The following is a 12,306-nucleotide window of genomic DNA, read 5'->3' as shown; positions in this document are numbered from 1 at the left end:
TCTGCATTCCATGGAATATATAGATTTGACTGTTACTGGTTTATAATCAATTTGTCATCCTTCTTCACAATAGTCCTAAGGTTTATGCCAGTCTTGTCCCTGTCTCACTAATAATGAAATTAAGATTTGTAGATATAAAATAATATGACACATATTAAAAGCACTCAGAAAGCTAAGGGTTTTTCTTCAGAGCTTTTATTCATTTTTGTATCTAATGTTGAAAACAAGTAAAAATATATACAGAAGAGCCCCTAGCTGAAATGTATTCATATGGCCCCCTGACCTAATCACAGATTCTTCTATTTCAACAGAACTTTCTTCCTCACAGATATAAGAAAATGTCCCACTTTTCCTGATTGATTTGTGCTTATTGATTACTGAACTTAGAGCTTGGAAACTTGAATTTCCATTTTATGAACGCTCTCAATTTATTGTATGGCCTTGGAAAAATTATGAAACCTTTTTGACTCAGCTTTTGAAAAAGCAAATAATAAGTCTACTTATATCACGAAGCTGGTCTAAAGTTCAAAACAAACTATATAAGTAAAACAACTTGAAAACTGTATGCCTCTACATTCATACAAAGTATATATTCATATTTATATGACTAGTGTACAGTATTATTATCAGTATCAACGAAAACTAAAAGTCTACAGTATATGGAGCCCAAATAAAATTTGGCCAAAAAGAGTGCTTAGGATGTAAACTGCTTTCAGTTTCAACCTTTGATTCCACTTACTCGTGGTTCACGGAGAGCTTTGTAAGGATCAGTAACTTCTCTGAAATAGGTAATAATAGTGCTAACTGGGAGGTATTTAGGACATAAAGGTGTTGGGGTGTGTGTGTGTGTGTGTGTGTGTGTGAGAGAGAGAGAGAGAGAAATAAGACATTTTTGCTAAAGAATATCTGAAGAAAAAAAAGGCCAAGGACAAAATGTTGTAGAAAAAACCGGGTTCTTGAGTTCTTGTCTCTTGACCAGGAAGAGTTAGTCACGCAGACACTCTGAAGGATGAGAGAGAACAGAATTTATTGGGAGAAAAGGAAAAAATTATCAGCAAAGTGAGAGGGGTTCCTGTTAACAGGTCCCCATTTCATAGATTGAGTCCTGGTTTATCACACAGAAATAGGAGAGGCCAGGCTCCTCCCCACTGCAAATAGCACCAACTTCCCAAGGCTGCACCCTGTCCTCTCAGTGCTCAGGCTGGTGGGAGATTCTCTGGGGACTTTCCCCCTTATCTTCTTCCTGCTTCTATCACAATGAGAAATCTCAAATCTTTATTATTCTAACCTGTAATAAGTCCACAAAGACATGTAGAGTTTGATTTCTAGTGGTTTTTTTTAGACTGGCTATCTTGACTTCAAAATATCTAGGAATATTAAGGACAATGTGACAATTGCTCTTTTAAATTCCTGACTGAGCACACAGGAGGATGAGAAATTCCTGGGTAAGAAAATAAAAAGGGAGCTGGAAAGCAGAGGGCCTATGGTGAAGCCACAGCTGTCCTTGGGGCATTTGCTATCACTGCACACAAGAGCTTTGGATGTATTTAGACATATGGAGATAGGAGAAAATACTTCAGCCCGAAAAAATTGGGGAATTGGAACCAAGACCCCTACAGTAAGCCAGGACACTTAAAAAGCTACACCTTCAGTGAAAATGGTGAATCAAGAAAAATCCGCTTGCCGTTAAAAGGAGAAAATGAGGAAAGTTATTTGTCTCGGCTTGCACTGTGAATGGAAGGAGAGAAAAGTCTTTGAGAATCCATTTGTATAGGTTCCTCATTCTGTAATTTGAGATTCAAATATGTATCACTTACATGCGCAAGCAGAACCAAAGCTGAGAAATTAAAGTGGACCAAAGTTGGAAGTGGTTCTGGGAGCCTGTAGAAACATAAATACTCTCTGGAGCAACACACCCTCAAATCAGATCTAATAGAAGCCCAGCTAAACTTGAATACACAATCCAACATTTAAAAGGACACACACACACACACAAAGCCATCATGAGTAAGTCAAGAGAATAACAAACAGTAGAAAAGATTTTGGACTATGTTTAAAAAATTTAAAGAAATAAAAGAGCAAATGACAAATTTGAGAAAGGAACACTTTCTAAAGACAAGTCATATTTTTAAAATAGCCAAATAGAACTTGAAAAATGAAGTGCAGTTATTGAAATTAAAATTTTATGAATAGATTAAACAGCTGGAGAGAGACTACATAAAATAGGTTCTACACAGTGGTGTGCTGATAGTTGTTTAATAAGTAGCTGTCCAGGATGGGGGAAAGCCCTGTTCTGTAGCATTTGCTAATTTCCATGGTGTGAATGCTCCCACCATTGGTAGTCAATTTTAAGCTACCAATGTGACGTAGTGAACTGGGAAGAGACGTGTACAGTTGGTTCTCATGAGCTGGTATAAACCAGCTCCTATACACGATTGGATATATAACTGAATAAATTACCTAGAATGTAACACAGAGAGATGGAAAGATAGGAATGTATATAGGACACGAAGGACAGGCTGTGAAGGTCTAATATATGTTTAATCATCATTCTAGAGGAGAATAGGAGAATGACTAAAATGTTTCCAGAATTGATGACAGTCATGAATTCTAAGATCTAGGAAGACCACAGATAACATCCAGACATACATTATAATGAAATTGCAGAGCACCAAAGCCAAAGAGATAACCATAAAAGCATCCAGAGAAAAAATATATCAACTACTAAAGAACAACAGTTCAGACTTCTTAAGAGCAAAAGTGGAAAACAGAAATAATGGAATCATCTTCAAAGTACAGAGGGAAACACTGCCAAGCTACAGCTGAATACCTAGTTAAAGGATTATTTTAAAGTGAGGCCTAATAAAGACACTTTCAGGCAGCAAAAACAGTTTGCCATCAAAGATAAAAGGAACGAAACGAACAAATGTACTTTAGGAAGAAGGAAAATGATCCAGAAGGAACATGGACAAAGAAGTGGGTAAACATTTGGGTAAATCTAAGCCAATATTAAAACAACAAGAATAATAGTAATGTATGGTGATTAAAAGCCATCTGAACAGTTTTATTTTCTCACAAATACTAAACAGCACTTAATTTAATTACATTGCCATGTAGAAGTTTTAACCATATTTTGTTCATTTTTGACTTATAAAACAATCAGGAAAAAACAGTAAACATTGTGATATAAGATTTACTTATTTTAATCCAAGTTACACTTTGCTAAACATACTGAAAATTTGACGGGGTTTTAAATTTGTAATGAAAGAGCCATAGACTACTCAGAATTTTTTTTTAATTGTGTTGATCTTGCACATTCTATTATGATTCCAGGTCATTACCTAAGCAAGGATTTCCAATTTAGGCTGAGCTGGGAAAGACATTATTATATTAAAGTTTATGGTTATGAAAACTTTACCCCCACAACACTGGAAGTACAGGACCTTTGTTTCTCTCCACCCACATGCTGGTGACTTTTTACCACTAGGAGAGTTATGTACTCACTGTGACTCACAGAAAAAGATCAGGTTACTTTATACTATCTCTCAATAAATGGAGCCAAGGATCCTTGGAGAAATTCCAGGACTGGGGCAGAGAAAGTACAAGATGAGCCTGGAATGTCTCATGATGCTAGAAAGTAAGGAAGTGCTCAAAACCTTATGGGGATATATGTGAAAAAGATACAAGAGGCAAATTACAGGAGGCTCCCAATGACTAAATCTGGGACAATTTCAGAAATAAAATAATGATAGTAATGGATTATAATCCATAGAATAAAATAAGAATCCATACTTACATAAATAAACAGTTGAATGATTAATTATATGAAGGAGAAGGGAAAGCTGTTCCTCATAATTAATTAATTTAGAAGAGAAGATCAAAATTTAAAAATCACCATTTGCAAAACATCACAGTAATAGTTTCTCTTAAGAATCATCAATGGATGTTAAAATGAGTAGGTAAAAGTATGATGAGAAACAGGATATTCACATAGCCTCAAATATCACCCGCAAGATACTTATTAATTTCAAAGGAGAAAAAATAGAAACTTTACAGTGGAGAAACCTGGAAGACACCATCTTAACCAAATGATCAAAGTTAACATCACTAGTAATGAGACAGATCAACATCACATGTCTCCTGATGTAATGCACTGAGAAAGACACACCATTTATGTGGCGTGTTTTTGCTAAAAATGCACAACCTGAAATTAATAACGAGGAAACATCAAATTGAAGGACACTATACAAAATAACTGGTCAATACTGTATAAAATTATTAGGGTCATAAAAGATGAAAAAAGACAGAGGTATTGCTCCAAATTAAAGGAGACTAAAGAGGCATAACTAAATGTAATACATGATTGAGGATTAGATCCTGGGTCATAGTATTACAATGTCAATTTCCTTATCTTGATCATTGTTGTGTAGTTTTGTAAGATACTAACATTCGAAGAATCTGGGTGAAGGATGTACAGGAATTCTTTGTATTAATTTTCAACCTTTTAATAAGACAAATTATTTCAAGATGAAAATTATTTTACAAATCAAAGATAGTGTTAACGATAGCTTCCTTAGACCTCTCCATCCTCCCATATTCTAAGAAAGGCCATTTATATGTTACCTCCAGTTCTGTCCACAGACATCAATGCATGGCTTCAGGAAAAGTGGGCCAAGTGCAATGCTGAACAGGAAGGAAACAGTTTGAGTCTGAAGCACAAGGTTCCTACTGTGCTGAATCAGTGTGGTAGAGGCTATTAAAATGCCATCTTTTCCTACCTCCCACTCCTCTCCTTCTTCTGCCTTCATACCCTACATCCCAGACCGCTTTTAATCCTATTGGGAGGGTATACAGAGAGAAATAAAGAAAAAATAATAATGAATGGCTGTGTTCTTTGGCACATGAATAGCAGTTTCCCTTTCGGGACTTCAAGAATAAAAAATGAGAGGCTTTAAATCTTGCTAACTTGTGCAAGAATGTGCGCGTGTGTATATGTGTGTGTGCGTAGGTAAAAATGTAAATGACCACTATGGAAAGAACAATGCTGGCTTTTAAAATCTACTAAAGTAAAAGAAATAATTATTCCTGAATAAGGTATGTCAAACACCAGTGGGAAGAAAGAAGAGCGGGTTATTTTGTTTAGAGCTGGATGAATTAGGAAAATCCCTTTTTACAGCTAACTCAGAGATGAGCTGTTGTTGCCAAGATGTGGTTTATCAAACATCTAGGCTATCTCACAGGATGTGAGTTGGTTTAGCTTTGTAAAATAGCTCTATTTTTATTTTAGCCAAATCTCTACAAGACTCTCAGTCAGCTCCCTCCCCCACTAGAATGAAACAGCAACAACAGCAGTGAAACCTGACTGAAACAGCAGAGTAAATGTTGGCCAGAAGCCTGCTGTGATCCAGCCTGGCTTTTAGAAGGAGTCTCTCTCAGTTTGATTCATTGCTTCTCACAAGCCAGCTCCAGACTGCTTTTCTTGAGATAAAATAAGTTGTAGAAGTATAAAGGGAATGTTGCCACTGGTAATTCTTTTTACTTAAGATAATAAAAAGCACATAAAATTTCCATGCTCATATTTGACTCCTTTCCGGGTCTCCCTTCCTGATTCTAACACACTGTGGAAATGGTGCAAGGAAAAAAAAGCCACAGACAGAGTAGTCGGTGTGATTTCAGACCACATGACTCATTTCTTGTGCTTCTTTCTGGAGCAGTCTGTTTTCTGTGAGCTGGCTTCACTCTGGTTAATCACTTAGCATGGTGAGATTTCACCTGGTTGCCCCTCTGGTGGCTCAGACGGGGCCTGGGGCATCACTGAATTTATACTGAAAATCAGATGGGCATCTGAACAACTCCCACAACACACACACACACACACACACACACACACACACACACACACACACACATTTAATCACCATCAAGTAGTGCAGTTTCCTTTCTAAGTGATGGGAGCTGCTGGCTGTTGTTTTTGGCTTGAGGCCGCATAGACCAGCCAGCCGTTGTGTAAGCATGGTCTGTCTGAATTGCTTTGGGGCTGTCTTCTTAGAAATCTTCTTGCTGTTCATTATTTTGCCAGCAAGCCATAACTATTACTTTTTTTTTAGATTCCTCAATCTATGTTTTCTCTACTGTAAGATAGTAAAATGTAGAGAATCAGGGAGCCCTATAAATCTTGAAGATTTTTTTTGTCTTAATTTCTTTAATTTGAGATTGGCATTTAAAACCATTGTAGAACTTGTGAACTTGCTAAGTTTAAACTACAATTTGGAGTAGGGAGTAATAACCAAACTGTTCTTCTCATGTTGTTTTAAAAGCTTCTGGTGGATATGCCTTTTTATTTTTTACTCATCTTACAGTCTATTCAGAAAAATAAAAAAAAAAAAACATTAAGTAGCTCTTGGCAGAAGGTCAAAACCAGCATTTCAGGGAAGGTATTTAAAAGTCTTAAGTGTGGGCTATTTGTATAAGCAATATCTGCACGTTTCTTATGACTGGGAAGGACTATTTTCACAGTCTTTCACGGAAATATTTCTAGACAATTTTCTGCGGCTCTTTTCCCTGAGCTCATTTATTTGCTTTTGCTTCAGAACACAGCATTTTAATGAGCAGTTTTATGAGCCTAACCTGCGTTCTGCAAGCTCCACATGACTGGATTCCTGTTGCACATAACCTTTGCCCTATTTTCCATTAAAACACAAGACTTTCCTATAATCAACTGTATACTATGACCTTGGAGGAAAAAAATGCAACAGATAGTTTAGTCTACTATTTAGTCTACTTTAGCACACTAAAATTGATTTTTTAAAAAAAATAGTTGTTTCCTTATAATTTTTAAAAGTGTACATATTAGTATTTTCATCACAAATTTATTTTGTAAGATGCCTAATTCAATATTACCATATCCCTCTGGGTAAATAACTCATTTAGCTATCTTTATAATCCACTGAGGGATGTACAAAGGTAAGATGAACCCCAAATCATTTTGGAATTATGAACATTCAAAACAAAATAAAATGCAAAGTTTTCTATCTCCACTTGGTCTTACATATAATAATAGGTGTCAGGAAGTTCCTTCTTATAGCAAAGCTAAATCATCATCTGATGCATTTTGACTCCTCTTTGTGCTTTAATTCAAATGTAAAACAACTATTTTTCACTTTATACATAGTATCCTACTATTTTTATATAGAATAACTTTCTCTTCTATACCCTGAGACATCCAAATTTGTTTACTTTTTCCTCCAGGTTTTACTTCCAGTATTTTAATCCGTTTTCTTAATATCTGCTAAATATTCAAGCTCTCCCTTTCATTTGAGCAGTAGAGCCTCAGGCAGAATGCAGAGCCCCTGCAAGGGTCTAACAAGTACTAAGAACAATGGAGCTATTGTTGTGTAGCACACCCAGCTCCCCTCTGGATCATGCATTCCAGCCATGTTTGCCTTTTAAAACTACACTATGGATTTAAGGTAGTCTGCGGTTGCTTGTAACACCTTTGCTCTTTTTCTGCCCTGCTTACTTTAGCCAATCTGTCCTCATCTTATAATTCTGTTTACATTTTCTTCTTAGGACAAGGAAGGCACTCTTTAAAACAGAGTGCAGTAAGTTTAGGGCAAATGAAAGGAAATCTACTTCACATAGCAGGTTATAAACTTGTGGAACTCATTAGTCCCAAAAGGTGGGACTGGCAGGAAATGTAAATGAATTCAGAAATCTTTTAGCCAGATTTATGAATGAGAGCCACAAATGGCTACTAAGAAAACTGGGGCTATACCTGACTTTTACAACAGAAGTCAGAGAACAGCTTTGAGCTCCCGCACAGGATGACTCTTGAGACTTATTGGGGTGGCTGACCTTGGGTCTGGTCCACTATGGGATTTCCTGAGCATCCTGTGTCCCTTCTGCACTTGTTCTTGTTTCACTGGGTCTCAGAAAGAACCAGTAAGGCTTATGTGGGAGGGGCAACTTTCTTTTTAAAGTAGAGACTAGAAGAAAGCTTCGTAACTTCTCCTTTCCTGTTCAACCATTTGCCTACCTTAGTGCCAATTATGACTGTCAGGGAATGGTGATGTCTGTCTAGTAGAAACTAGCTGAGATCACATTTGAATGTTAAAACATAGATACTTTCTTTTACGCTAAGTCAGACACTTCTTTTTCCTGGGAATTTTCAGGCCTGAGACCATAAATAGCATTTTTATTTTATCCTGTACTCTATCCTCAGTAGAACCTTCAATCACTTAACTCCCCTGCTTTTCCCAGACTTATATCTCTTTACTGCAGGGTTCTCAAACTGGAGTACTTAAAAAATGCAAATGCTCCTGGCTTCACCCCAGACCAATTAAATCATAATATTTGTGGGTGGAGCCCAGGTATCAATAGTCTTTAAAGCCATCCCAGGTAATTCTCCCAGCAGCCAAGTTGAGAGTCTTGACCTGACAAGTAGTGTTAGGTTCTCTCCTTACCCTGAGCTCCCTGCTTGGCATCTCAGTGTTGTCTGTGACATCATTCTGCAATAGCCACCTCTCTATGTTAAATGTTTATTAGTGATTATGGTGAAGCTTTCTACACAAGTCATCAATGCTAGGTCTTTATGCTTTTTCTGTCCTTCCAACCGTGAACGCTTAGTAAAAGAAAACTTGCTGCAAAATCTGGACCATTGCAAATACCCAACACTTATAAGACCCTGCCCTCCTTTCACTCACCTCTTTGTTGACTAGCCAATCACCTGCTCCAAAAATGATCTTCCATCACATCTGTCCCTCACTTTTCCTGTAGGCAAGAATGTCACCTCTTAAGAGAATACAGAAGCCAACCAGAAGAAGCTGCCCAATACCTTTATCTTTACCTCAGCTGAGCATTCTTCCACCATTCTCTTCTTATTCTTCCTTTAAATTGTTAAAAAGAAAAATTCCACTTTCACTTATTAAATATGATTGAGTACCAACTGTGTGTAATACATTAAAATACAGGGGAGAAGACCTATTAGAAAGCAATTAACAATAATACACGAAAAGAATATAAAGCCTTAACGATAAGAAATGTTTAATAAGCTATGAGTGTCTAGGAAAGAGGGATCTTTTGGGCCAGGTCTTGAATAATGAAAAGATTTTAGCAATCAAATATCAGGCAAAAGGGCATTCAGATTCAAAGGGGCAACATGGCTAAAGGCACCAGGTCGTGATGTGCATGGTTTGATTTGGGAATAGCAAAAGGTCTGGTCTAACTGGAATATGGCATGAAAGGTGAATCTTTTCGAGTATTTCTCCTGTACAGCATACTGAATCTCATTTGTTTGTTGTTATTTCTAGTGTCTTTAGTCTTTTGCCTTCTGGCTTCTTTTTAAACTTCATATATACACATGTCTTCCCTGGCCTAAAAGAAACATCTTTGACCCAACCCTGATATCTTGATAAACACCGCGCCATTCCCTTCATTTTTCTGCCAAACTTTCACAGTATGACTTATACTTTCTTTCAGCCCCCTTTCCACATTCTCCACCTCACCCTCCTAATCCAGCCTCTGGCCCCCCTTTAATCCTATCCACAAACCCCCATCCCCACAGAAAAGCTCTGTTAAAGATTCTTCCATCATTCAGACAAAGCCATTGCCAGCCCTCATTCTATTTAGCCTCTTAGCAATATCTGGCACTGTTAATGACTGCCTTTTTCTTGAAAGCTTTTTTATCTAAAGTAGCCTGGGATGATGCATGATCTTTGAACCCTCCTCACCTTTTTTTTTAACTCCTTATGGTCTCCTTTGCTGGCACTTCTTCCACCTCCTTAACTGTGAATATCCATCCCCAAATACTTTCCTCCCTCTCTTTCTTGTTTCATTCCATTATTTATTCTTTCATTCTGAAAGCATTTACTGAGTGCTCACACTAGGCCAGGCACTTTGCTAAACACAAAGACAAATTTGTTTTTTTCTGTACACTCATTGCTTTTAAGAATGTTTTCTATTCTTATGGCTCCAGCTTCCAATTCTGTATGAAAGATTTTTAAATCTACATTTTCTGTTGTGGCTTCTGAATGCTCATTCTGTGATTCCAGTTGCCACCAGATATGTCCTTTGCATCTACAAAATTTACTAAAAAATAAACTCATTTTTTCCATAAAAACCAATTTCTCTGCCTCAGTTTATTTGCCCCAATTTATGAAGTCACCATATCAGTCTTCAAGACTGGACATCTGAGCATATTATTTTACTCTTAATAGATTTTGTATCCAATCTGTCACAATTTTCCAATAATTTCTTCTTGAGAATGCCTTTATGATCTACTGGTTACCTCTCCATTTTTATAGAAACCCACTTGATTCAGACTTCACACACAGTTTCTTACTAAAGACAATAATTGATCTCCCTGCTTCCAGTCTCACTCTCCTTAAATAAATTCAGCCTGCAGTTGCCATACTAATCTTCCTAAAACACTGCTTGAGCACATCCTTTCTGGTGACCTTTCAAGCCCACCACATGTCATCTCATCTCCTTAGCCTAACCCAAGTTCTCCACAATCTGACCACTCATTTTGCAATTCAGCCATATACTCTTCTTCTCAACGTATTTGTTACCATGTCCTCCCCAGTATTTTCCCTAACACATCAAACTAATTTCCACCTCCATTCCCTTTGTTTCCCTCACCTAGATGCCTTCTGAAGGTCTGCATGCCCCAGTACAACCAGGCCAAGTCTCACTCACTTTCTTTCCATAGCCTTGCCTGGCTCCTGAAACCTCTAGAAAACTCTTCTCTCTTGAAAGGCTAATTACACTTAGAGGCTATACCATACCACTTAGTTCATATTACATGCTATCTTTATGACACATTGTTTTTGGCCTGTTAATGGGCTCCTCCCCAAATACAGGGTAAACTTCTTAGGTGCAGAAACTGTGCTGTGACTTTCCCTTTAATCTCCAAAGAAACCTAGTGCATGTCTCATCATATATTAAATGTTTAATATATAGCCTGGGTTAGTTGTAATAATTATCTGTGCATCAATAAACTGGTTTAGACCAAGATAGACTCTACAAGTACAACAGAAACTTATGTTTACACTGTATATAAGGGGGTCATTTTCTGCTGTACAACATTAGTATCTAGTCTGCATGTCAGTTTTGAAGTAGATGCCTTTTTCTAACTCAAAAAGAGGCAGTTAAGGAGTAATTTTTGAGCCTCCAGATCTAAATACCAAATTATAGGAAATACAAGGAGTGGAAGAGCACATTAAATGATATGCAGGGGATGCAATCAGCCAAATCCACACTGGGGGATTGGACAGAATCTATAGGACAAAAAAAAATTTTAATAACAAATTGCAAGAGCAAGAAATAGAGAGATGGAGAAGTCTGAAGATTAAAACAGACATAAGAGAAAGATCTACCAATCACAGTGACATGGTTTGGATCTTTATCCCCACCAAATCTCATGTCAATTGTAATCCCCAATGTAGGAGGTGGGGCCTGGTGGGTAGTGACTGGATCATGGGGATGGATTTCTCATGAATGTTTCAGCATCATCTCCCCTTGGTACTGTCCTAGTGACAGTGAGTGAGTTCTCATAAAATCTGGTCATTTAAAAGTATGTGGCACCTCCCTGCTCCCTCTCTTGCTACTGCTCTGGCCATGTGAAGTGCTTGTTCCCCCTTCACCTTCCACCATGATTGTAAGTTTCTTGAAGCCTCCCCAGAAGCCAGGCAGATGCTAGTATCATGCTTTCTGTACAGCCTGCAGAGTCCTGAGCCAATTAAACCTCTTTTCTTTATAAATTACTGAGTCTCAGGTATTTCTTTATAACAACACAAGAATGAACTAATACACACAGTATATGGACTTATTTCAATTCAAACTCAAACACATAACCTTAAAAACATTCTTTAAAGACAACTGGGGAAGTGTAATATGAACACTAAATATATAATAATGTTAAAAAATTATTAATGTTTTAGATAATAAAAATAGTATTGTGTTTATGTTTTCTAAGGGTTCTTATCTTTTAGGATTATACACTGAAATATTTACAGATAAAATTATGTGATGTCTGAGTTTGCCTCAAAATAGTTGAGAAGTATAGACGGAACAAGGTTGGCCATGCGGTGAATTGTTGAAGTTGAGTAACGAGAGATTAATTTGTACTATTCTTTCTATTCTATCTACTTTTACATATATTTAAAATTTCTCAAATAAAAATATTTTTAAAGTAGTCATTGATGTTAAGAAATTCTTGTTAAATATTTTTGATGTGATAATGGCACTGTGGTTATGAGTTTTGAAAAGGAATTTTTATCTTTTAGAAATACCAACTGAAATATTCAT

At 36.9% G+C, this 12,306-nt stretch overlaps 1 protein-coding gene across 7 annotated transcripts in view; it reads left to right on the top strand.

Annotated features, from left to right (window-relative positions):
* Positions 1-12,306, top strand: part of DNM3 (dynamin 3) — a 583,300-nt gene that overhangs the window by 518,255 nt on the left and 52,739 nt on the right. The window lies entirely within an intron of this gene.

This window comes from Pan paniscus, chromosome 1 (genome assembly GCF_029289425.2).
Source record: "Pan paniscus chromosome 1, NHGRI_mPanPan1-v2.0_pri, whole genome shotgun sequence".
In the NCBI taxonomy this organism is placed as follows: Eukaryota; Metazoa; Chordata; class Mammalia; order Primates; family Hominidae; genus Pan; species Pan paniscus.
Note: the sequence above shows the minus strand (reverse complement) of the source record. Positions and strands in the feature narration are given on the sequence as shown.